This window comes from Tauraco erythrolophus, chromosome 14 (assembly GCF_009769465.1).
Source record: "Tauraco erythrolophus isolate bTauEry1 chromosome 14, bTauEry1.pri, whole genome shotgun sequence".
Classification (NCBI taxonomy): domain Eukaryota; kingdom Metazoa; phylum Chordata; class Aves; order Musophagiformes; family Musophagidae; genus Tauraco; species Tauraco erythrolophus.
Genome location: NC_141478.1, coordinates 8,971,379 through 8,982,212, shown reverse-complemented (window position 1 = coordinate 8,982,212; position 10,834 = coordinate 8,971,379).

Below are 10,834 nucleotides of genomic sequence, written 5' to 3'. Positions count from 1 at the left end.
TCTGTCTAATGTTACTGCAGAGAAGTGGGATGGGGGTGTCCAGGAACACTCTAATGCTTCAGAGGCAGGAGGATCCCTCTTTGAGTAATGTGCCTACTGCAAAAGAGGCCAAATGTGTGTGCTGGGAACTGTAGGCACAGGAAGAACACACAGCTTTGCCTTGTGCTTTGGGCAGGCGCTTACCTCTGTACCGTGAGGCCAAAAAAAGGCTGAGGATGATTTCTCCTTTTTAAACACAGCAACTGGAAAGGTACCAGGCAGAGAGAACTCGGTGTGGTGCTGAGCCAGGCTGAGACACCCCTGTACAGCACCGTGGTGACAGTCACCTTTTGTTCTTCACATCCCTCTCTCTGCCTTGCGGCTGTTGCTGCCGCGCGGAACTTGGACTCTTTTTCTGCTCCATTTCCCCCTGGCCCAGCTTTTCTCCTGCTCAGCAAACTCACCATACACTCAAGGACTCCCAGGGACTTTGCACCTCTGAGGAAGCCTTTTTGCTGGAGGAAACGTCAAGGTGTTGATCTCTGCCAATGTGGCAGGAGCAAAGGGAAAACATCTCTTCTGACAGGGCTTGATTGCCAGCTGAAAATAAGCAAAGTGCTTGTCAGTGACATGTGAGCACAAAAAGGCTTTGCAGATGGAAATAAAGGCAATGCTTTTTCCTCTTCCCCTGCTTTGCCTTCCCTGCAGTGCCAGTGAGGCATTGGCTCCCAGGCTGCGGAGCCCTGCCGTTTGGGAGCCTGTTGGATCGGGATGCACAGTGCTCTTTGGACTCTTACGTATTTTGTGAAAATGGTGTCTGAAAGCGTAATGGGCACTTTGCAGATCTCTAAATAGACCAGCTTCTGTCCTGAGCTTCTGACAACTTAAGGAGACAAGTGCCAGGGATGGGGAAATGGCTGCATCATACAAACCAGCCGGGGAGGTGGCACGTGGCCCACCTGCTCAGTATTTTTCCATCACATTCTCATTCAGCTGCTCCTTGCCAACTTCCAGCTCTGTCACCCGCCTCAAAAGCTTCTGCTCTGGGTTTATTTAGCACACTATTTATTTCCTAATTATAGAACTTAACTGACTAACCTCAGCCCTACTGGGTTATTGCTGTCCACCTTTTTGTCCACGGTAGGCCAGAGGCTCTGGCCACTTCTTACGGCTGAAGGCAGTTGTTAGAGACTTTCTGACTCTTTTTTTTTGTTTTGTTTTGTTTTTCTACCAAACCCAAGAGGGCTCTGACTGCTAATACAGGGAGCTTCACTGATCATTTCAGAGCTGTTTCATATGGGCTATTGCATTCCCAAATTCTTTAGGCCAAAAGAGAAATGCCACTGAGCTGAGCACTTTACCAGGCTGTGCTCTGCTGCTTGTGTCCACGAATTCCCGACAGCCATCTCACTCCTACCCCACATTCAGCCACAGCTACTGGCTGGAGGAAGAGGTTTTGAAAACAACTCCCTGGCATCAGCAGTGCTGCTGGTCCTGCTTCTGGATGTTCCATGACATTTGAACACTGCCTTGCTCCACAAGCAGCCTCAGTGCTCTAGGGGAAGGATTCATGTGTACCTCCTTGAGACAAATCCGTGCCGCAACACTCCTGAATTTTCCAGGTAGTCCAGTTAGGTGAAATTCCCACCCCCTGCACCAAAAGCTGCCAGTCTAAGCAGACCTGTTCCCAACAGCAGCCACTTCCAATGCCACCTCTTGTTCACTCAGAGCCATTGCAGAAGCATTTCTGTCCCTTTATCACACATTTTGGTAAATCAAGACACAGCTGCAGGGGCTGAGCGGTGCTTGACGCCTGTCCCTAAAGCCATCTGCACAAGCAGGGGGGTTACATGCAGGGGAGGCTGCATGAGAGCAGCAGGTATCTGGCACGCAGCGGGAGAAGCAAGAGGAGGTATCTCTGGTGGGAAGCGGGGTAGATTGGAACAAATAAATGTAGTAAAGCCAGAAGGATGTATGAGCTTCTCCTGGAGTGTTTCCAAGATGTCATACTGAATAAAGGAACCTATTTGTCTTCTGTTTAATTCTGAGTGGTCTGTCTGACATTTGCCATTATACTGTGTTCCTGAGGTTGGAGCTTGGAAAGACTATGATTATCCAGCCTCAGAAAGCCAGCGAGGGAGACTGCTAAAGCCACAGTTTTTTCAGTGGCTGCTTGTGAAATACTTTCTCTGGAAAAGTTGCCGTAGAAGTAGCGGTGCAGGAGGAGAATGAGGGGTTGCAATCCTGGAAACTGAAATGCTTAGTGGACTGGATAGTGGGATTATCAGCCCCTGTAAAAATCCAAATTTTAGTATTGCCTTAGGGATGGGGAAGAGACTCTTCCTAAAGAGCAATCTTTATGGAAATAAAGTGAGCAGAGGTGGAAGTTACAGCCTTGTGCCAAAATAGTGAGAATCAGGATAGGTCTGGGAGGTAGAGAGCACACAACTGTGTTTGGATGAGGGTGAGTACGAAGGAAACAGTTACGGTTGTGATTTGGCAGAAAGGGTGATGGCGTTAGGGTGCAGAGAGCCAGAGCTCTGTTTCCTGGAGATGTAGAAGAAAAGCAAAGCTGAGAGGAAACAAACTTGATTCTGGCACAGGGAGGTGGATTCTGGGTGAGGCTGGTGGGGAGCCGCGGGAGTCTGGTTTTGGGGGTAGGCAAATGGGGAGGGGGCAGCAAGGAGCAGTGGGATGGCTGGGATGAAGGGCTAATCCAGAGCATCCCCATCTGCCAGATGCTTTCCTGGAGATGCACTGGCAACCACAGCTAAGTGGTGAAGGTCTGCTGCCACGGCCAGAGGTGAGCTGGGAGTGACCACACTCTTCCATGCACAAGGACCTGGCAAGTTGCAGGACCGCCTCCCAAGAGAACATGGCAGAAGTAGCACTGCTCTTTTGAAAACTCTGCCTGCGCCATCACCGAGTTAAATTATTGCTGTGGTGGTGCTGACGTTGTGTAATGATCACTTCTCTGGGCTGACACCACCTTGGCTCACTGCGGGCTCCACCTTGCAAAGCTGGTGTCTCAACCTTTCAAAAATGACGTCTCATCCACCACACGTCTGCTTGGAATGGACCAGCTTTAAGATCCTGATCCCCAAAGATCCCATGAAATCCGTCCTTGAATTTGGCAGTAGTGCCGCAGGAGGATTTTGCCGGAGTTATGCAGGGCTGGACATGTAGGGAGTGGTACAGGACTGGGAGGACGCATGACTAGGTGGTGGTGGTGGAGGTTCTCCTTCCAGATCAGCAAAGAGCTGCTGCCCAGCGGAGGCTAGAGGGTGCTGTGCTGCAGGGAATGGGTGTCCTTCTCCCTCCCTGCTCAGCATCCCTTCAAAGGCAGGTAAAAATTCACAGGAAGCGCTGCCTTTGAGGTGAGATGAAGACGAAGACCAAGGTGCTGGCTGTAGTCACTAACAACCTCCAAGGCTTTTTAAGACTAAAATATCAGCCCCGTCTAGCTCATTAGTTAGCACCCAGTAGGTGACATACAGAAAAGGTGGCTTTCCTCATACGGGTGAAACAAACAAAAAGGAGGGGGCAGAGACAGGAGTGGAGAAAAGGAGAGAGAAAATGAGGAACAGATCAGAAGATAAGGAAGCTGAGCAGAGCAAAACCAGAGAATAGAAGAAAAAAGAATGAAAATAGAATAAAGAAAGGAAATAGAAGGTGAAACCAATGCAGAGGATCACATCAGCTGCTGTGTCCAATTAAGGGCTTCAAATGTTCTCAGCGATGAAAAGGGAGATTTGCTTGGGAGAAAAATCAAGGAGCACTTCTTGCTGACGGCGGCTGAGGCTGAAAAGCCCTCGGCCGATGGAGCAGGATCAGCTCCTGTTTACCCAGCTGAGGTGTGGCTAATTCTGAGCCCAGCAAAGAGCAGAGCTGAGGAGAGGCAGAACAGGCAAGGGGGGGGCACGGGAGACAGGGCTGTGTTTGTACAGCAGCTGACAGGCAGCTGCAAGACCAGGCGAAAACACAGCATGCTCCCAAACAAGCAGCTCTCTGAGCAGATCCCTGCTCCTTGGAGAGCCTGCCAGCTAACTGCAGGCAGCCGGAGCGAACGTGCCTCCTGCGTGGGGCTGCACGTGCTCTGCAAAACACAGCCCTGCCACCCCGATGCCGCGGCTCTGGGGTCACTGTCCTCATTGCTGGCAAATTTGCTCTGCCAGGCTGCCTGCAGCAGGTGAGGCGGATGTGCAGGCGTAGCTAGAAGAGGAGGCAGCACAGGCAGATATTTTCTTACATTCCTAGGTTTTGCAGAAGACAACTTACCAAAAGTGAGAAGATGCAGACATGACAAAGGAGGAGGAAGACTGCAGAGGAGCCCCATTTCACAGCTACCCTAAAGGGACTGCACCTACCTGTGGGTCATGGGGAGGTTCTGGTGTTCTTTTAGGTGAGCAGCGTCCGTACAGCATGGTGTGCCTGTGAAGCCAGCCCTGCTCATGGAAATGAGACACATCAGGTCTTGATTTAGGTGACCTCTCTCCTGTTTTCCACCTTGAACTTGAAGTGGGATAGCAAGGACCGGGAGGGACCATCCTAAACTAGACAGATGGGGTTACCACACAAACCCCTAATAGCTGCCCTGGCCCCACCACCTGCACCGAACGAGGTGCTGGAGCTGTGTCCGTAGGTCCCTGGGGAACTTCTCCAGGAGGCACAAACGAACATGGCCCAGAACATAGACTGAAGGGAATGCTCCAGGGGGATGCAAAGCCGTGTTAGGAGCTAAGAGAAGCTGTGAAATCCACATTTTCACTCACTACATCTACCCTGGATGTGTCCAGCAAGAGCCACTGGTTTTACTGCTGGGGCTATCAGGGCAGCAGCCTATTGCCAGCAGAGGACAAGTGGGGACTCAGCACTGGAGCTGGGGCCGTTTAACTCCTCCAAGAGGCTCTGGGAGGATGCAGAGTAGGTGGGATTTGCATCTGGTATCAACTGGGCAGTGGGGCAGGACAAAGAGGCGAGAGGGAATAGTAACAGGAAAATGCCTGGAGGGGATTTGATGGCAGAGGGCAAATCGGTTCATGCCACAATAAAGGCTCCAGTGGAAGCTGGACAAGGTAATTGGTGTGGTGGGAGATCCCACCGAGAAGAAGAGGTGATTGCAGAGGACATATGGGGTATGATTAACAGAATGGATGTCTTAAAAACCCGTTAGCATACACCTCCCAGCAGGAGGGAGGGAGAAACACTTGGGAGACTTTACAGGGGTCTGGTACAAAAACTGAGCTCTAGGAAATCTCCTTTGGAGGCAATTTATGAAGCAGCCAGGGGATGGGTGGATACCCCTGCCCCTCAGGACACTGTCCCTGCTAAGGAGGTGTACACAAACCACGTGTATGGAAACTGTATGGAGACACCTGTGGATGTGCAGAGCTATCAGCTGGCTTCTTGCCCAGGAGCTGTTGTTGCTGCTGAGACATGAGGTAGCATGGCCCCAAGCAGAGCGGTTGGGGAGGACGCAGCTGCCCCAGCAGTCCCACAGCGTCCCCTGCTCCGGCCTCGTGTCCCGTTGGGCACGTGCTGCCCCCAGGGCTGGCTACGTGCGCTTCTCCATGGTGGGTCTGGACGCCCTGACCAGGCAACAGCCCCGGTGGGGCCGTGGCCATGGCTCTCACAGATGGGCTTCATTGAGGACACATGGCTGGCTTGGAGCTTGTTTTCATTTCCTTTTGAGGAAGAGAGGAGTCATGGGAGAGGAGTAACTGAGCAGCTGAGCAGGCTCTCCTGGACACGGACCGCAGTGCCAAATGAGCTCCTGCTGTGGTTTCCTCTGCGGCTCTGGAGGCTGCAGCCCAAGGGGCAGGAAGCGGCGGAGAAGGAGCTTCAACCAGTGTGCCAGCGGTGCAGGATCTGTCCAGGACAGGAGAGCAGCTTGTAGTCACCAGGGAAGGCTCTGACGGGTCCCGGGGCAGGGGGGATGTAAGGCTTTTTGCCAGCGTGGGAGCTCCTGCAGCAGCTGCAGCTGAAGGCGCTGGGCATCGGCAGCTTCCTCCCAGAGCAGAGGTCATACAGGAGCCAACATCCTGCATCAAGTCACCAGCCACCCCACACAGGCACAACTGGCTCCAGGTGGCCTCCAAGAGCTGCTTTGGGCTGCAGGAACCAAGGGAATACGGAGCCGTGTTTGAGGTGCGATTGCCCTGGATACTCCCTCACGGGTGCGAGAGAGAGGGAGGTGTGCAGGGACCTGTGCTTTCCTGCTACAATCAGCCATAGAGGTGGCTACTGAAATGTGTCTTAAAAGTGCCCAAATATGCCTCTCTTCAGGAAGAAACAAATCCCAGAGCTGTGGCAGATCTCCCCTTGCCTGCCAGGCTGCGGGAGAGCGGAGTGAGTGGGAGGCATGGAGAGGAGGGGGACGGGCAGAGTTCAAACCTTCTCATTATGCTCTGAGATACAGAGATCAAAAGGCAACTTCACAAATTAATGAGGCCCCAGCCTGGGCAGAGCCTCTCCCCGGCACGGATAGGTGGGAGGGGAGCATGCCGTCATGAGCAAACTGCCTCTTCTTCACCAGCCGGTAAGACAGGTTCTGGGCTCGGTGCAAACCCTGTGGCCCAGTTCGTTACAGTTCATTAGTGTTGTTACATATTCATATAGCATTAGTGCTGTGAGGTGCCTGATGTTTAATCAGGCTGCAAGCTTGCCTTGAGCCCTACAAGTATGGAGGACCTTCCTTCAAGCGTACGCGGGAAGCATGTGCACCAAATCGATGGCTTGAGTGAGGAGGGGTCTTGTGAGCGTGACAACAGGACAAGGATCCGTCCCTTTCCACAGAAAAGTTGGTTATCAGAGGAACCTCGATGATAAAGTTATCAAGTAAACAATTTAGTGCTTTGTGTCAAGGCAGGAGCTTGCCAAAAGCTTCCTGAAAAAGAACAAAAGAGCCACGGCTTATCTGCCTACGGCATCTGCTCCTCCTCTGCCACAGTCAGGCCACTCGTGCTGCTAATCTGCAAGTGGTTTCGATTGTGCATCACGGTGTACCACGGAGTGTCAGTTGGTGTTACCGGGTGGGTGTTTTCAACCAACGGGCTAGAGAGGGACAGCACGAGTGTGGGACGTGGGCTCTGCTCTGTCCTTCTTGGGCAGTCCCGGGAGACAGGCACCGCAGGGAACAGCCACCGCTGCTGTGCAGGGTCAGTGGTCGATGCTGATCCATCATCAGCCGGGACACAGCTATTCCCAGGGTGATTCCTCCTGTAGCAGATACGAATGACCTTTAGAAATGCTGCTGTTACCACTGGATGCTGAAGAGGTGTGTGTAAGAGGCCAAGCCTGCTTGTCTACCTTTTAGATGGACAAAATAAAGGGAGACATGTCCTTCCCTCCAGCCCTTCCAGCCCTTGGTTTCCCATCTGTCAAATGAAGATGAAGGCAACACCTTTCCTGTTGGAGATATGCATGGATAAATCCTTACAGACTGCAACGCATTCCAATTCAGAGAAGGGGGTTATATAAAGGTGCTTATATTAAGCACCTTACACAGACATACCAGCTCTAAGCTGGATATAATCTTGTTTATTGAGGTTAAAGCAAAGGACTTGAAGTTAAACTGGCCGGGATCTCATCTGAGCTCTGACATGATCAGCAGTGGGAATGGAGCAAAACTGGGGGACAGTGCTGCCCTTTGCCTCCTTCCTTTTAAATCACAAAGTTTTACGTACCCTGAAGGGCACTCAGTAGCTGTGCAGAGCTTTTCATGTCCTGAGGATATTCAGTATCTAGGTTTATTCAGATAGTCCTGAAATTCCTGGGACCTAAACGTTAGTATCCCTAAATGTAAAGCCTGAGCTTAAAGGTAGTGGAAAGGGCAGAGAGAATGGAAAGTTTTCTTTTCTCTAGAAAATAAACAGAGAAGTCGAGCCACATGCAAGGATTGTCCCAGCCAGTGGATGCTTTCTGCAGCCATCGGATACCATGTGCTGGCATGCTGGTGGGTGCTGCCGCCAGCCAGGGCTGCAGGAGGTTAGAGATGCTGGCACCGAGCACTTGGTTATCCTGTTAAAGGGATTAGGAGCAGACTGAGGCTTAATCCTTTGTGACGGTGCCGTGGATTGCTTCTTCCCACTCGGAGTGGCAGCCACGTGTGGCAGGACAGAGAGCTTGATCCCACAAACCTTCCCAGGACCTGTGCTGTGGCCTGAACCACAACTTTGGGCTCTAGGAAAGAGCTGTGCCTACGACGGACAAGGATGGCTACCTCTGCCAAGGATTTTTTTGGGCCCTCGGTGCTGGGGTGAGGGAAGAAAACCGTGTTGCTGTTGTGGGAGTGTTTTGGGTGGGGAATCCCTCCAGGGTGTAACGGCTGCCTTTCTTTTGAGATAAACCTAAGCCAGTGAACTCCTTTCTAAAACAGATAGCTGAAACAATAGGAGCTGCCACCCAAAAAAAGATCCATGCAAGGGCTGAATGGGACTTTGAGGGGAGTGGGGGGGTGACATTGCTATCTGGTGGGGTGGGGGAAGAGATCCTTTGGGTCAGAGGTGAGTGTCTGAGAGGGAGCAGAGAGGAGGAACACGAAACCAGGGTGATACCAGAGACATCACTGCAAATGCATTGACCGTCAGATGCACCTCGGCTAGTTTTATGGCGGATGGGGGCTTTATGCTTAAGCAAGGGGCAGGCTGTGTATTCTTCATCTCTTTCGTTCATGGGAAAACACCTTTGTATAAGCTTGGAAATAAAGAGGATTGCATCAGAGAAACACGCAGCCCCATCACTTATTTTCCTCTTTATCACCCCAGCTATGAGAACCAGGGTATTGGCTATCTGCATGGCTCAGAAGGGGTTACGGCATAGCAAAGCCTGGCAGATCTCCACGCAGAAGAAACCAAACCCAGCAGTAAATCCTGCTATAACAAGGCCTAAGTAGTCCCTGCAGAAGGGAGTGAAATTATGCCTGGCCTTCGACCTACCCAACTCTTTCAAGTAGAGCCATCCCTTGCAAAAACTTGGCGGCTATATGAACCTGGGGTGTGGTGTACATCTGTGGGGGTTGTCTCCATTCCTTGCTGCTTCCCTGTCCTTGACAGGTTGCTCCTCACTCTTCTATATCTCCCACAGCCAGAGCTTCTCTCTTCCAGCTGGGACAGCACGGGCTCTTCCCAACCCCGATTTCTCATTGAGATCCCCCATTCCATCGCAGGTCTCCATTCAAAGAGCCACTGGTGCCTCCAGGAAGTGCCATCTCTATGGAGAGCATAGCTCCATCTGGCCTCCACCACTCGCTTTTTAATATCCTTTCCCACGCACTTTTCTTGGGACATCGGCATTTGTGCCCCGAGGGACAGAAGGAAAACATTTGGCTTTCTGTTTTTAGAGAGGCTGATGATTTTTCTGCAGCTCCCTCTGAGTCTTGTGTCCTCTCCTAGACCAATCCAGGCAGTAGCCCCTCAAGAGGCTGAACAAACACCCTTGTCCTAGTTGCTTGTGCACAGGCCTGGGAATCTTGCCCTGTCCTCTCCTCCTCCTGACCTTGTTTTCCTCTGAACACCACAGCAGTAATTACCCTGAGGTTGAAGGGTTATTCGAAAGCAAGTACTGTGTCTTGTCTGCTCCATCCTTTCCAGCTGCTGTTTCTCCCTACGCTGGAGTTAAACTCTGCCTGGAGTTTCCTTTGTGTCGCTATTAATCGAAGGAAACACCAGCAGTGAGGGTGGTGGGTCAGGGTGGGAATATGTGTCCAGCTCCCTGTGTTCCTCATGCCGTGGGCTCCAACAATGCCACCAACAGCCAAATCGCCGGTGCACCAGGGCAGCGGGACCTGCCAGTGAGTCTGTCCTTGGGCTGTTGCACCCAGTCTGGGTGCTCTCATGGGCACTGGTTGACCACGTCCAAGAAAAGCATTAGCTGGATGCTGGAGTGGAGATGGAAAACAAGTTGGACGGACTGGTCAAAGTGCACGGCGCGCAGCTGGGCTGCCTCGCGCACTGCTGGCTGAGTTGGCCGTGTTGCCAAAGCTAGAAATGTAGCAACACTTGAGTAAAGTCAACATGTAAATATGAGCAGCAGGAGTGTCTGAGGTGGGTTAGTTAATGCTGAAATAGAGGGTTTTGCAAGAAGAGATAAAATCATCTTCATGTTTAGGAGGAGGGGTTGGAGCGGATTTCCACCGTGGGGTCAAATCATCTGGCATTCCCGAACTGTGCAGTTCTCTTTTCCAAAGTGTTTGCTGCTGAATATGAATTTAGCCTGAACATGCTTTAGCCTGACGGTTTCTGCCTTCCGGGGCAGAGCTCCCCACATGGCACCAGCTCCCCTCGAGAGCACAGCTGGGCTTTTCCAGCCCTCGGTGGCTGGGCACTGCTCAAAGAGGAGCTTCTTTGTGGCTAAACCAACAGACCTGTGGCGTGGTGCTTTGGGCAGAGAGCTGTTGTTCCCCTCAATCCTTTTACCGTGCACACACAACTTGCCTGCAAGCTGTTTTTCTTGATGCTGGTTAGGAGGAGTTTGGGAAAACCCGTGCCACTGGCATGCTGGGTGCCGAGGGTGGCACAGGGCGCTCATGTGTGCCCTGTCCTGGTGGAGGGGAAGCCTTCTCCAACTTTCACCCCACCCAGGGAGGGAAAAGTGGGGTTTGTGCTGCAAACCAGCTCTTCCTCCTACCAAGTGCTGGCAGCCCCCAGTGCACCCTGATCCAGCTCTGCACCCCTCTGCCTGCCAGCTGGGGCCGGGAGCCATGGGCACAGCCAGGCTCAGGAAGTCCTCAGCGGCCACCCGAGGGCCAAGGTCTGGAGTGGGATGAGCCGGTGGACCCCCCCAGCACCCGGAGCATCATCAGTGTGCCGTGGTGGCTAATTAAGCACCTTTGGCTCTGAGGCCGGTCTCCCAGCCC